Genomic DNA, 12,514 nt, shown 5'->3' on the forward strand with positions numbered 1-12,514 from the left:
GGTTGATATCAGGTTCTTGGAGCTGCAAATCATTCTTTGAATCTTATGAAAAGCAGCGAAAAGGCCTCTGAAAAGAAGCCAAAGTAAAACCATAGTTATCTCTCGAGACAAACGATGGTTTCTCACGAAAAGCAAAACAAGTGTTGGTCCTATCCTCTCCACACCAGATGCAGTTCTTGTGCAGGCTCGGTTCGTCCAAAGCTTCACTCTTCTTCTGGTGCCGTCAATCGCAGCTTTGATATTGCTGCAGAACAGCTGGGACTTTCTGATGATCCAACAATTCTGATCTTCATGCAGAGCCAAGCTGCTTCTGGACAAAGCATCCTCATTCCTTGCATCGGCTGCTGGGTCTCTCATCGTATCAACACCTGCAAGAACATCCCAACGTTCTCCATGCTGGACTTCTGGAACTGTTTGTTTGGCGGTTAAATTGTGGCCACTGGTTGAGGGAGAGTCATCCTCAGCAGCTGGAACTTTAGTTTGAACTGTAGGTGAAACAGCTCCTCCTTTAGGGGGCTTTGGTGTCTCTGTGTCCTCTGATTCATTACTTTTTTCTTCTTTCTGAACTACAGGTTGAGAATCTCTGACATCTGCAGAACGTCTCAGATTCTCATTATCTAAATTCCACCTGTGCATCACATAAGGATCATCAGGTGTCTCATGAGATAAGCAGTCCAGTCCTCTTGAAATGGCAGATTTCTGATGCAGCTTTCTTAATCCTCTGAAGGCTCCTTCTTTAAAATGTGTTGGAGCTGCAGGCTGGTTCCTGTCTTCTTGATGCTGGACATCTGGAACTTTTTGTTTGGCGGGAGATTTGTGGCCACTGGTTGAGGGAGAGTCATCCTCAACATCCTTAAACAGACCTTCTGTTCCTGTGGAAGAAGCATTGTCCTGATACCGCTTTATGAGTCGTGCAATTTCAGGGTTGAGGATCGGTACGGGTGGATGGGGATTGAAAAGTCCGAGACCTCTTGCAATCCGGTGAGAAGCACAAGCAAACAATCCTAACATGTTTCCAGATTCAGTTAAAGTGATAATAATTATTTTCCTGTTCAGTAGTAAAAGTTTGCAAACTGATCAATACTTCTGTGTTCGGTGGACAGACCAACAGCTGAAATGAGACTATATATCACAGATGTCTTTAGAAAGAAACCTACGTCACAGATGCGTCAGACCCTTTGTTACGTCAGAGCAAGCAGATCTTCAAAGCGCGTGACGTTGCCTAGCAACGGCAAGCATGAAACGCGAACGTGCGGAGCAGGACGCGTGTATCCCTTTTCCAGCCCAGTTTAGACAAAACCACGCCCACTTCTGCAGTACGGAAGCCTAGTTGGGAAGCGAGAGACTGACCCAATAGAAACTAGTACGAGAACGCGCAGCGCAAAGTCTGTACCATCCACCAGCCCTGTAATGTCGTCATTTACCCTGTGTACTAACTTATGTTGCCAGTGGCTTAGGTATTAATGGCTGTGTGCTGAATTATTTTGAGGAGACAGCAAATTTACACTCTTACACTGTTATACAAGCTGCACAGTCACAACTTTACATTGTAGCAAAGTGTAATTTCTTAAGGATTGTCCCATGAAAAGACTGACTCAATTTTGTTAAAAAAATGTCGACGTTGGACTTACTTCTGTGATATACTGTACTTATTGTCTGTTTCTTTTAAATGCTTTAATGCTTACCTTTAATATCTTTTAATTGCCTCCCAAAACGAATTCAAGAAAATAAAAAAATATAATGGGAGATAATCGCGTTTTAGAATATTTAACAGAGTGGCGTAGTACACCAAACTACGCTGTCTGTCATGACAATTTATTAACATTACTAAAATATTTGGGTGTGATAGGAGATAATCGCTAGAATATTTAACAGAAAGTGACCAGTCAAGCATGCGAAACAACACTGTCATGACAATAAATTAACATTACTAAACTAGGGTGACCATATTTTCGTTTGGGAAAACCAGGACAGCTTGGAGCGGACGGGGGGACGACTCTGTTCCCATGCATATGGAGGATGATGCTGCTGCTTTAACAATATTATTATTATATTATATTATATTGCATATTATTATTATAATATTATCATTATTTATGTCTGTGGCATGCGCTCACTTAACATAGGCCTACCCAGTCCTACAATAACAAGATTTACAGTTGGTTTATTAAAAATGCTTTTCAGTAAAAGTTAACAACAAAACTTAACAATAACTCTCAACTCCAAATAACACATGATAGGCCAACTCACTTAGCCTCAGTAATGAACAAAATAATGTCTGTTCTGTAGGCTATTGGAAAAAAAAAATAAATAAATGAGCAAGCACTACTCTCGCTTCGGACAGCTGTTTTGTGCTTCTCGGTGTCCAGGTGGCTTTTCAGATCTCTTGCACCCATATTGGACACCGAGACATATGTGCCTGCTTTGCACACTGTGCACAAGGCTTCCCATTTGTCTCGACCCGGTCTGAAAGCGGGGAAACTCTTTTGTAAATCGTTGGTAAACGTGCATTTGCGCTTCGGCATGATTGTTGCTTGCCTACTGACAGTCACGCTGTCTACATTCTGCCTGCACAGACGCGGGTCAGGGATTACGTCACACGCAGCGCCGTGGGCAGTGCCCTAGTGCCTGTAAATTTAATGGTCCAAAGAAGGTCATTTAAAAACCAGGACATTTCCTCACTTTCTAAAAAAAATCCGGGACGCCCGGGACAGGACGTGAAATACGGACATGTCCCGGGAAATACGGACGTTTGGTCACCCTAACTAAACTGACTGCTTACACACTAAAGATAGGCGATAGCCGATAGCCTAGCACATAGGCGAGCAACGTCTTTTCGCATTTGTGATCAGAATGACAAATGCGCTCATGACAATAAATAAACATTACTAAATGACTGCTTTTACACAGTGAAGTTACGATGGCGGGCGAGCGATGATAGTGTATGGGTGCGTGTATGGGTAGCTGCTGTATGGGTAGCTGCTGCTTCGCGTCGGCATACGCGGCTTCCATTCGCGGCTTCCGTACTGCGGAAGTGGGCGTGGTTTTGTCTAAACTGGGTTGGAAAAGGGATACACGCGAGCAGGACTGCTTCTCCTCCGCGAGCTCGCAGTCCGGCTGCCACCTTATTGTGGTCAGGGGGTTTGCGTGCCTCAGGGACCTATACCAGCAGGAGCTTAGTCTTCAGGTGGGACACCCAAATTGGACAGGGCTGACGGTAGAGGTCTGACAAAGTGCAATCCACTTCTCCGGGTTGGAGTTGGACACAAAGCTAACAACCTAATTCCATGAAGAAAACACTGTTACTATAAGCACGGGGGAAAAAAGTGCTGGAGCCTGATGTTTCCGCATGATGTCTGTGTTGATATTAATGTGTCGTTACCAGTGGTGACCAATAGAGGGGGCTGGTAAATGTGAATGACAGATACACTTCCTGGAGAAGTGATTCAGAACGTGTATGCAGAAATAAATAAACGTTGAAGCGAGTTAACTCAAAGAAAGACAAAAGTGTCATCATTATTAAAAGATGAACAAGACAATGCCCCACATTTCTGCCTGCCCCCTCATATGCCTGCCTAGAACTGTGATTTTACAACTGTCATTTAGACAGTTTTTATGTATATAAAATGTATTTATTTATTTTTTAAATGTAATTTATGACACGTGCATGTGGGAGACAACAACTGCCAGCAAATAATTCCTTGTATGGGTCTAGGCACTTAAATAAAGCTGATTCTGATATATATATTTCAGACTGACATCTGCACATTAATAAATGATGATGTAACATTCGGCATCATCACAACTGACACTTGACCAACTCTGAAAGCCTTTCTACACACTCTTAATTCAAACTAGTTTGGTGTGCTCACGAGTGTCCTCCAAAGGCACTGGCCTCCTAAGGCAGTGATTTTGCGTTTGAGTCCACCCACAGGTGTGCAGCAGAGTGGCGCAGCGGAAGCGTGCTGGGCCCATAACCCAGAGGTCGATGGATCGAAACCATTCTCTGCTATCTGTATGTTTTCAAATCAAACTCAACGTCTCATATTAAAAAAACCTGGAAAAGATAATTCAAACTAGTTTGGTGTGCTCATGAGTGTCCTCCAAAGTCCACTTTTCTGATATAAGAAAAAAAAATTAATCGGTTTAAAGACTGAAATCTTTCACTTTTGTTAAATGGATAAGAGGATCGTTTACCCAACTTCTTTTTGTTGTGTTTGTTATTTTGAATAGTCACGTGGAAAAGGCACTGGCCTCCTAAGCCAGGGATTGTGGCAGGGCATGTTGAAAGGATTGTAGTCGCTGGCTCATCAGATAAGTTGTAAAAAGAATAAAAATGATTTTAAAAAGTCTTGGTTCACTTAAAAGAAAAAGAATAAAATTATATCCAAGACTTGTGGAAAGAAGTAAAATGATTTAAAAGCAAATAAAGCGATAAGCAGCAGGAGGAAGCAGAGACACATCTGCACTCTTCAGAAGCAGGAAGCACAATGTCAAATAGACATTAACTTGGACAGGAGGGTCAGCACCATCATTAATTTCTGTAGGGACACTGTGATTCCAGTGAGGACTGTAAGGCAGGGGTCTTCAACGTTTTTCAGGCCAGGGACCCCCAAACTGATGGAGAGTTGGAGCAGGGACCCCCCTACTATTAATATGGCATACAATTGTGTTTTATATTTAACGGGGCCTAGTGCCGTTTATAAATATAGCTACTCTGTTATTGTACATTCAGTACTAAGCTATTCAAATAATACACAGGTTAATATATTCATGTTTTTATTTTAAACATGTGCAAGGTACAGGGTGGCCGTGCCACTGCCATTTATAAACAAACATCTTGCATACAACACTGAGCTATTCAAATAATCCACAGATTTTAACTTTAAACATGCATGTAGGTGGGACAATGAATCCTCAAACATCTGTGGATGGCACACGTTTGCACACAATTTGTGAGAAAAAAGTGTTTAAAAAAAAAAAAAAATTTTTTTTTTTTAAATGTTAAAAATCGTCTAATCAACCAAAGATTTCGCGACCCCCCTGCAGTACCTCCGCGGACCTCCTGTTGAAGACCTCTGCTGTAAGGTGCTATCCAAATAATAAACCATGGATCACCAGTGACATCAAAGACCTGAACCAGAAAAAGAGGGCGTTCCAGAATGGGGATGGAGAAAGGCGGAGGAGTGTACAAAAGGAGCTTAAAAAGACGTTACGTCGAGCTAAGGTGGAGTACAAGACAAAGGTGGAGAGACAGCTGGAGAACAATAACACCAAGGAGGTGTGGAGGGGCATGAGGACCATCACTGGATACAGACTGAAGAACTCTCAGTCTGTAGAACAGGGGTGGCCAACCCGCGGCTCCTGTGCCGCATGCGGATCTTTGTCTGGTTTCATGCGGCTCTTACATTCATATAAAAAAAAAAAATTTTCCCCGCTTTGTTTGAGTTCAATACGGCAACGGTCTCCAACCTTTTTTGCTCGATGGACCGGTTTAATGTCAGATAATGTTTTCACAGACCGGCCTTTCAGGTGTGGCGGATAAATACTACAAAATAAAATAATACGACCAACACAGACTCTGTGGTATTTAGTAAATATAATAATAAACTTGAATCCACTGTGTACTTGTATGTAACTTTATTAGTAGCGTCCTCCTAACGCTCTCTGGTCGCTTTGGTAACTCTGAAACATGTCTTCAAAATGCAGCTTTCTTTTTCTAGGTGGTCACAGCCTCTTCTTCTGTCTCTTCACTGGGAAGAAGCTTTCCAAACACGCCTGTTTTTGACTCATTTTGCTCGGTTCGTGGATTTAATATCAGCGTTGATGCGTCACGTGACCGAGACGAGAGTTAAGAACAGACGGATGGAACGGAGAGAATTCGGTCATTTTTCAAAAAATGATGTGGCTCTTTGTGGTAACACAGTAAAAAATGTGGCTCTTTGTCTCTGACCGGTTGGCCACCCCTGCTGTAGAAGGTGATGTGGACAGAGCCAATACTTTCAACCATTATTACAACAGGTTTGACAGTGTGGCTTTTCCCTCCTCTGCTGCTGCTCCCTCCACCCCGACCACTACAGCTGCTTCCTCCATACTGCTTCCACTGCCCTGCTGTACTTCCACCTCAATGGCAACCTGCATCGCCAAGCCTCCTCCTCCGCCTGACTGCACCTCTACCTCTGCTGTCACCAACAAGCTTCTTCTGTCCAGCTGTACCTCCACCTCTGCAGCAACTTCCACCGCCTGGTCTCCTAAGCCAAGCTACACCTCCACCTGTGCGGCAGCTTCCACCTCCAGGCATTCTGAGCACAGCTGCATCTCCATCTCTATGATTAATAGCAACATCACTCCTGTCGCCATCCCTCCGCTACAACCTCTGTGTCTAACTATAGAGGAGGTTGGAGCTGAGCTCAGGAGACTTAAGTCAGGGAGGGCTTCAGGCCCAGATGGAGTCTGTCCAGGGCTTCTGAGGGACTGTGCTGGTCAACTAGCAGTCCCTCTTCAGAGGCTCTTCAATATGTGCATTCAGATGGAAAAAGTCCCAGTACTGTGGAAAACTTCTTGTCTCATACCCAAATTAGGGCAACCGGTGGAGCTGAATGACTACAAACCGGTGGCTTTGACATCTCATATCATGAAGACCTTGGAGAGACTCCTTGTTCGTTGCATGAGATTGCAGGTTGCTGAGGCTCTTGACCCCCTCCAGTTTGCCTTCCAGAAACACATAGGAGTGGAAGACGCGATTCTGTACATGTTGCATCGGGCATATGCTTATCTGGATGTGCCTGGTTCATATGTGAGAATCATGTTCTTTGACTTCTCCAGTGCCTTCAACACCATACGGCCTCCCATACTGAAAGACAAGCTGCTCGGTATGGGTGTGGCCCCCTCCCTGACATCATGGATTATAGACTATTTGTCCACAGCCATAAGGCTTTATAACAGTGACTGCTGAGTTCTTCTCAAATTGATTGATTGATTTTTATTTATTTGTTTATTTTGCCATTTAGTCATTTATTATTATTTAGTTGTTAGTAGTTTTATTATTGTTGTTTTATTGTTGTTAATTCAATCATTGTAAATATTTAAAAAAAATGTTGAGCTACTTGACGAATTTGAATTTCCCCCATTGGGGGATAAATAAAGTATTTTTCTATTGTATTCTATCTCAGGGCACTTCAGTAATAAAGTCCAATTCAGGCCAATTGGAGTTCAATTCATTATAATTATAATCCAATTAATCCAATTCATTCATACAGAGCAATTCAAAAACTATTTCCTCGCTAAGGAAACCAACAGATGGCACCGAACTTGCACTATTTCTAATTAGATATAACTTTTTAATAGTTCTAAGATCATATCTTTCTGGCTTTATTTGCATTTTACAAAGAGTCCCGAGTAATTATGAAAGTGGGGTTTTAATTTGAAGAAAAGCCTCAAAATAAAGTGATATTTAGGAGTATGCAGGGATTCATTTCCATCTAATGAACAGGTCAGTTATATTAAACAGTGGGCCGTGTGAGCAGCAATCAGGGGAGTAAGCAGTTCACAGATCATAGACAGAGGCAACCGTCCAACTATTCAAAGCTTTTAAATGAGTAATAAAATCTGACAGGTAACCAGTGAAGGAAGGACAAGAGGCAGGCAGGTGGTCAACCACTTTGTGGCCTGGTGTGGGAATAATCACCTCAGCTGCTGATTTTAGGAGGAGCACGAATAAGCCAAACAGCGTCTCCATCCCAGGAGAAGAGGTGGCTGAGGAACACCTGGGAGTTTACCTGGGCAGCAGACTGTACTGGATATGCAACACTGAAGCTGTCTTAAAAAAGGACAGACCAGACTGTACTTATGAAGGAAACCTAGATCCTTCAGTGTTTGCACCAAGATGCTGCATATCTTTCCTAAGTGTGTGGTGCAGAGTGCATCTTTCTTCAGCACCATCTGCTGTGGCAGCAGCATCAGAGCCAGCGACTCAAAGAAACTCAGCAAACTGCTAAAGAAGGCTGGCTCTGACCTGGGGACTGCTTTGGAGCTGTGTTTGATGTTGCTCCATTCAACATCCACCTGGAAACGCTCGGTAGCCTACCTGTACCTGCCTCAGTCTCCAGCTCCTGTCTCCGTCTGCTTCAAGAGGAATTAACTCTTAAATCTGGCTTTCCTAGTTTACTATGTGGAAAGAAATCAGTTAATCAATCATTTTCAAACTTGTTGGCTTTTGGGCCCTGGAGTCTGGTATCATGACACTAAATTAAACCCACTGTAACATTGAAGCAACTCGTTCATGCTCGAACTATTTTCTTTTAGGTGGCGGAGTAATATCAACGAACATCCAGTCTTCAATAGAACTCAATGTCAAATAAAACACGACAGAAGCAACTTTTCGCAACGAAATTTGATATGGATTACCAGTGCACACCAGTAACCACTCCGGTGAGTTGATGATTTTGAAAACGGACGTTTATTGTGCTTTTACGGACCTTTTTGTACATGCATATGACTTGCCATTCTGAAGCAGGTTGAGATGAATCAAAATTAGGCAAATACCGGAGACAGCAGTAAAATTCAAAAAAGCGGTGAGGGGGGTTCTAAAACATTGCAGACGACTCAGAAAAGAGGCTTAATGTTGAAAATACCACAGTTCCCCTTTAAATATCATCCAGGGGGCCATAGATAATTAATTTGCGGGCCGGATCTGGCCCGCGGGCCTTGACTTTGACATATGTGATATACAACAATAAAGTAACACCATCATTTTACTCAAGCAGCAGGAAGCTGTTGTGTCTGACTTTAATGTTGGAAACAGTTTGATTTTTAGGAAATGGAAACATAAAAGCGGTTTAAATCCACCTAATCGATTGTAAACATCATGTAGACTGACCTTCAAACTCAGGAGTGATCAAAGTTTGTTCTGACATAAGAAGTGAAGATGTTCCCCAAACATTACAGAGCAGAAACAAACAGGAAAGTTACTGAAGGCAAAGCTCAGACTCACAGTTTGTTCAATGAGAGGACTCTCCTCCACAGACTGAGACACAGGTGAGCTGCTGCCTGGAATGAGTCAGAGCTCCACCCCTGATGGGGGCGGGGCAGCGAACAGGTGGGGACTTTCTCACCAACAGCAGGATTCCTTAATACTACTCACAGCAATGGAAATATTTCAACATCGCTTCTAAAACCACTCATGTTAACCACATGTTTTTATCAGTTCCTCCTGAGTATGATCAATAAATTACAAACTTTCACAGGATTCCCATCCAGCCCATAAAGGTTTATCATTAATCTTGTTTTTATTACCTTGTTGTGACACCTTTGATTGGATCTTTGCTATCAGAAACATTTAAAGTGTTTTCCTGCAGTCCAGCAGCTTCTATAAGTCCCAATAACTTCACCTGATTCTCTGACATCAAGTGTTTCCATCTCACCTGTAACTCCTGCACCAGCAGTGACCACTGAGAGAGATGACTTATCACCAGAGATGGCTCAGCTTTGGTCCTGAATGCAGCACACTGAAAGCTTTTTCCTTCACACACAAACTGGAAACAAAAGCACTTTTCAGTTTGCTCTGAAGTCTTCTCTTCACCAGAGTTTTGGTTCCAACTACATGAACTGATTAATCCTTTTCTTCTTTTTAAGTTCAGCTGCTGATCAGTGATTGGACTGAAGGCCTCAGCTCTGTTTACGGTGTGAAGAGTTTCAGAGTGACGGCAGCCTGCAGACACAGAGGACTATATACAGTCAAATGAACCTTCAGTTAGTGCATCATTTAAGTCAAACAGAATAATCTCAGTATAATTATGGGCAATAATGTATATATCTACATCTGATTGCTTCAAAGTAATTAAGTATATTGTAATGACTTGGCGGAGGCTCTGAGACCAGCGGTTGCCGAACTGCTCTTTTATTAAGCTTTACACTTCACAACTTCCAGTACAGTCATTCTGGCCAAGGAACACGGGTGACTCTCAGTACTGCTCTGCAACCGACCGGCAGGAGAGCACCAAACCTGCACACAGACTGGCCCACGCCCACTCTGCTCCACCAACCACCAGCCCACACCTGAGTGGCATGACCTGCGGTCCAGTGACTGACAGGGAGAGGAGGAAACAAGCCAGCTGTGTGCTTTTAACCTTATTCTGGGTCGTTGCAATATAATCCATTAGTCCGAGCAAACTTGATCTGAATAACAACAGTACGTGACTCCTGCGACAGGTCTGCATCATCGTAAATTCTGTTCATACTTGAAAGAAAACTCAAACTACAAAAAAATCGGTGAATGTGTAAAGTTCTCTTAAATAACTCGTACGCACCACTTAACAGCAAATCTGTTCGTACGAGTGGTTCTTGCATGAGGCCCATTGAGATAACCCCTCCACCATGTTAAGGTGGGGATTCTACGAAGGGGGTGTGCTGTTTCATTTAATAATAACAAATATATATTGCAGCAGAAAGAATCAGGAGGAACATGAATATAAAAGGCACCCATGTGTGAACGCTGTCACTTTAACAGATTGATGAAGCTGTTACTGTTGTGTATCTCATGTGAAAACAGCCTCAGAGTTTCTGTGTTGTTGTTGTGTGTGTGTGTGCAGCCTGCCAGGCTGTCTGATCACAGAGGAAGGCTGTGCTTTTCTGGCTGAAGCTGTGACCTCCAACCCCCCCCCCCACCTGAGAGAGCTGGACCTGAGCTCCAACCATCCAGCAGACTCAGGAGAGAAGCTGCTGACGGCTGCTCTGAAGGATCCACACAAACTCAGGTATGGAGAGGCCTGCTGCAGCATATCGTCTTTATATTTTTACACAGAACCAGTCACAAGCCTGGACACGCCTACCCAATCACTGAGATATTTCTAAAGTTTTTATTAGTTGCTGTAAATCAAGAAAAATGTCAAGTCTATCTTGATAATCGCTGGAAACTATTACCTAACTATTGTCTGCCTCTATCAAGAGCAAATATTCAGTAAGTTTAATAATTCCCATGAATTATTAAACTTACTGAATATTTGTTCTTGATAGAGGATAGAGAATGATTAAATTACCCGGCGCTCAGAACTCAAGAAATATAAATATATAATTTTTGATTTGATATAAAAGACAAGAAACGGAGAAACTGCTTAACAAAAACTTAATTTAAATAAAAGGTCCAGATTCCAAACAAAGAGACTTGTTTGTTGTCAGCTTTCCTCAGAGTGGCAGCAGGAAGCTGCTGCAGGTTACTTATTGATGAATTACCGTCATAAAGCTGACCTCTGATCACTTTAAGACTCTTTTACGGTGTGCAGAGTTTCAGAGTAACAGCTGCCTGCAGACACAGAGGACTGATGTCGGAGAAGGAGCAGAGGATTTCCTCTTCTTCTACACAGACCTGGTCCACACAGCAGAGAGCTGCAGAGGGAAGAAGTTCATGGAAGAAGCTGAGTAAGTGACACTTTGATTCATTTAACAAAGTCTCCAAGCAGAGAGAGATTTCCTCTGCTGATGAGATACAAGTCATGTGAGCTGAGAGTAAACAGCAACAATCAGTGTGCTGATGAGGAGCTGCAGCTTGTTAGCAACATGAAATGTTTCCCACTCAGTCTGCTGCTGTTTTCTCCTCCAACAGAGGAACTCTGCCTGGAATGTGCTGTTCACTCACACTCTGTTCATCACTGCTCTCTGAACACACTCACAGTAAAACTCTGTCCTGATATGAGATCCAGATAAATCCTGGACTCTGATCCTGTTGGACTCTGATCCTCAACCTGTTTTATGAAGGATCATAATTCAGGCGTGTCTGGAGCCTCTGGGTGTGACCATGTGGACTCATCAGTGGGTTCATATAATAATATATATAATAAAGTTAACTAATATTTAACAGAGAGCAGTGAGCGCCCCCTGGTGGTTCCTGTCAGTCTGCAGTGATCCTGCAGGATGGATTTCTGGAGTCCTGCTGCTACTTATCTGCAGTGTAGCTCTTCATGTACAGTTCAGTCCTGCATTCAGCCCATCAGAGTGTTTCAGATAGCAGATTTATCATCATGCTGCAGGTTCAGATAATCAGTGTGTGTCAGTGAATGGAAATGTTTCATCATCATCATCATCATCAGGATCATGATGTCTGTGCTGCTCCATACCGCCTTGTAGTGGACTGATGGAAGTACAGCAGCTGATCTTTTTACAGCCCAAATGATGGAGAGGAGGATGTGAGTTGATGTGCAGATGAATGATTTGTGTTTCCTCTGCAGAAGAAGGTGGAAAGTGTGTGTGAGCTGATGTGAGTTCAGCAGCATGGATCAGTGTGAGGACACTAAAACCTCTCTGTGTGGGGAACATGAGAGCCAGAGCAAAGCTCAGAGGTGAGAGGACCATCTCTAACTGTCCATGACTCTTCTCCATGTCAGAGCTCAGCACTCACATCACCAAACCACCTTTATTCACAGGAACCCACCTGAACCAGAACCTGAACCAGAACCTGAACCAGAACCTGAACCTGAACCTGAACCTGAAACAGAACCTGAACCCAGCTGTGTGTCCTTTA

At 43.1% G+C, this 12,514-nt stretch overlaps 1 long non-coding RNA gene and 1 other non-coding gene across 2 annotated transcripts; both read left to right on the forward strand.

The window, feature by feature from the left end:
- The first annotated feature begins 3,940 nt into the window (after nucleotides 1–3,940).
- Nucleotides 3,941–4,012, forward strand: trnam-cau (transfer RNA methionine (anticodon CAU)). The gene has a single exon. It is a non-coding gene; the product is annotated as a tRNA-Met (tRNA).
- A 7,304-nt stretch (nucleotides 4,013–11,316) lies between these two features.
- LOC142385472 (uncharacterized) lies at nucleotides 11,317–12,483 on the forward strand. The gene is made up of 3 exons (XR_012770185.1): nucleotides 11,317–11,415; nucleotides 12,222–12,332; nucleotides 12,417–12,483. It is a non-coding gene; the product is annotated as an uncharacterized LOC142385472 (long non-coding RNA).
- The last annotated feature ends 31 nt before the right edge of the window (nucleotides 12,484–12,514 follow it).

The sequence above is a fragment of the Odontesthes bonariensis genome, chromosome 8, assembly GCF_027942865.1.
Source record: "Odontesthes bonariensis isolate fOdoBon6 chromosome 8, fOdoBon6.hap1, whole genome shotgun sequence".
NCBI lineage: Eukaryota > Metazoa > Chordata > Actinopteri > Atheriniformes > Atherinopsidae > Odontesthes > Odontesthes bonariensis.